Source organism: Cynara cardunculus, assembly GCF_001531365.2.
Source record: "Cynara cardunculus var. scolymus isolate 2C chromosome LG 15, CcrdV1, whole genome shotgun sequence".
Taxonomy (NCBI): domain Eukaryota; kingdom Viridiplantae; phylum Streptophyta; class Magnoliopsida; order Asterales; family Asteraceae; genus Cynara; species Cynara cardunculus.
This window is the reverse complement of record NC_037542.1, coordinates 7,611,226-7,615,139: the sequence shown is the minus strand read 5'-3', so window position 1 is coordinate 7,615,139 and position 3,914 is coordinate 7,611,226.

Here is a 3,914-nt window from a genome sequence, read left to right as displayed (position 1 = left end):
AAATATCACGTATTCACATTYCCAAATATAATATGGTGTCCAAGTACAGWTATRTACCTGTAAATTCATAATTACATTGGNCATTYGTAATTCGAATTCACCTTACATACTGTTCTCTTTAACCCATTATATTTTATTCCCAAAGATACTAATAATGTCCGGGACTCTTAACATGCAAATGATAGTTTAAGTCTGTGAATACCTAAATCTCTTAAACTAAAGCTCTGATACCACTTCTGTAACACCCCCAAACACCACATTTGGATAGAACATATATTTCATTACATAGAAACATGAATTACATCAAAAGGTCTCACTAGTACAAGGATTACTATATGTACAAAATTTATATATAAAATTTCCAAAACAAATCTTGTACTACTACATGTAATATAACATTTATCTTCAAAAGCAGACAACAGGTTAGGAAAATAATCACATTTTCCCTTTCCCTTTTACATCCCCGAACCCAGCTATTCCTGCATTGCATAGTTTAAAACAGAAAATGAGGGTTAGACTATACGGGTCTAGTGAGTAAATCCCTTCTTTGCAAATGCAGTGTGATAAACACCAAAATATGATAATTAAATTTTTGCTCAAAAATAAACTTCAGTATAATAAATGGTGCAGCTCACAACATCAAGCCAAATAGAGTACATCCAAAAACCTTAATAAAATATCTCTGAATAGAGATCCAACATTCCCAGTATCAAACCTTTTGAATTAAAATATCATTCCTTTAACAGGAAAGATTTAAGGCAAAATTTGCCTGATATGACAAACCATTTTCCCCTTCTCAATAATATCTAAATTATTACTTTTAAATAAGAATAATATCTTTAATTCATCAGGTCACAAAGAAATGATGACTCAAAGTTATTAAATCTAATTTAGTAATAATAATAAGAGTTATAATAATATCCACATATGACAATGTCACCCTTATTCCAAGTACACCTCTCCTTCATATGTCACCCTTATTCCTTCATCAAAACAGGCTACTTATCAGAACAGACATAAGTCACCACGTCTGAAAGTACTCATTCCCAGTTTCAAGCCAGAACAGACAAAAGTCACCACGTCTGGGGGAACTACCATTTAAAACAAGTTTAATACCAAAACAGACTTACGCACCACGCTTGGTAGAAACCATTTATAAAACTCACTTCCATACCAAAACAGACTTACATCACCACGTTTGGTAGAAACATATCTTTTTATTTGAAAAGACATATAAAATAACCATTTTATGATCCATAATTAAATAAACATTAAAATTATATAAATAAATAAATAAAACTTATAAAATTTTCAAACATGAAATTATCCGAACAAGTTATCCGGATATAAAATCCGGACAACTTACTTTGTCCGATTTATACTTAAAATAAACTCTAACATATTTGTCCGGATAACAAATTCGGTCAATACCCCGCATAAAGCTTGAACGATTAAACACTTAGACATAAAATCATCTTTGTCCAGATAACAAGTCCGGACAACACTCCGTCCACCCTTTGTCCGATTTAAAAAAAATCCGGACAACACATCGTTCATCTTTGTCCGATTTAAAACAATCCGGACAATACTATCTTCCACCCTTTGTCCGATTTAAAATAAACCGAACAAACCTTGTCCGGTTTAACATCCGGATAACTCTTAGAGCAAAATGACTGATTTCTATCCAAATTCAATAAAATTCATATAAAATCAGTAATAATCTTTACGCAAGAGAGTTTTAAAAACTACTCACCTTATCAAGCTTTTGAAATCAAATACTGAAATTCACTTCTTGCAACCAGGTACTTTGTAAATCTATCAACCTCACTTCACTCTTCTTCTTCGAAAAATAACCAGAAAATGAGGTATGAGGGTGAGACTAGGGGTGCTCAAAAACCCGATGAACCCGATCAACCCAACCCGAATTTTAAAAAAAAACCCCCAACCCGAGGTAACCCGATGCATGATCAATAAAAGAATTAGCCAACCCGACCTTATTGGGTTGCAATCGGGTCAGGCCCAAAAAAACCCAACCAACCCGACAACCCGATGAACCCGACCTTAACTTTAGCTTTGAATTGTAGATGACAATCATGACATGACAAACCTCAACGTCAAGAAAGCGAAAACATCGGGGTTGAAAACGTCTAAAACTATTGTTGTATTATCATTTGGTTTAAATATTTTTATTGTAATATCTAAATATTTGATGAACTTGCATATTATCTTGAATGGTCGGTCGTATTTCAAAAGAAAATTTTCTTTATTTTTATGTGATTTTACATTGTTTAAACACAACCCGATCAACCAGAACAACCCGAACGGGTTGGGTTGGGTTGAACTTTTGTTTGGGTTAGGTTGTGTTGAAAATTTTCAAACCAACAACATTGGGTGAGACCCTCATATTTATACTCTCCAAAATAAAAAAATAAGATGACTACACATTCTCATGCATCCTACATATCCCACCTCATGCATCTTACACACACCTCATTCTCATGCATCCTACATATTCCACCTCATGCGCGCACACACACACACACACACACACATATATATATATATATATATATATATATATATTAAACACACACACACACACACATATATATATATATATATATATATTTTACATTATGCATATATCCCTATGCATAAAAATACACATACTCACATCTTAAATTTACATAAGCACATGTCCACATAAACAATTAATTCACATAATAAATACCTTGGGTGATAACCTGGACTCAGTTATCACATAACTGCGGATAAACATAATCAAATAGAGGATAAACATTACATTTTAAAATAGAAAATATAATTAAGATAATTATCGAATTCTAAAAAAATAATACCCTAAGAAGAAAACTGATAGCATATACTAATCGGGTGAAGGGAAACCAAATAAATAACCCAAATGCATTAAACCGGATGAGGATGGGGATGGGTCAAACAAAATAATTATTATTATATTTATAAGAAAATTATATTATTAAACCAAATATAAATTATAAAAAAAATTGAATTAAAAAATTACACAAAAAAATGATGCATTTTAAATAGTTAATTTGATACTAATATCGATATATTTTTGTCAAATTTTTATGATATCTTCAAACTTATATTTCATTCAAAAATAAATACATCATCGTTTTCTCAAATGCATTAAACCGGATGGGGATGGGGATGGACATGGGGATGGGTCAAGGGGTAGGTCGGACCAAAATAAATAACCCAAATGCATATATTTTTAGTTGGTCACTAACACTTCCAATTTAGTGACCACTATTTTTTTGGTTACTAATCCAACACACTAAAATTTACAACAAACGAATGCCACTCAGTGACCACTATTTTTTGGTTACTAACATATTCAATTTAGTGAAGTGACTACTCGTTAATCCTTTCAATGCAATGACCACTACTTTTTGTGACCAAACACAAAACCATAAAAGAAATTCCTTCGACCACTTACTGACCAAATTTATGTTTTGTCACTAAAATTTATCTCAGTGATCAAAAATTAATGATAACCTTTGTCATCATCACTAACGTAACAGTTAATAACCAACATATAAGTAGTCATCAAAATTTTGGTCAAGCACCTAAAAGAGACAAAATAATAGTTAAAACACCACCTAAAAGACATGAAATTGGCTGGAAACAAAACTAGAAGTTAAAACCTCAAGGTCAAGCAGGTATACCGGAATCCATTGGAACCTTTGCAGAGGACATCCGAGTCACCGGAGGAAGTCAAGGCTTGCCATAGTAAAAATGGAACAAAGGTGAATGCATCATCCCAAAAATGATCTCGTTACTTACCTGGTAAGCGTTAGTAAACGACCCCTTAATCTACAAAATCATAAAACACAACACATGGAATTGGCTACAAGCAAAACTTGAACTTGAAA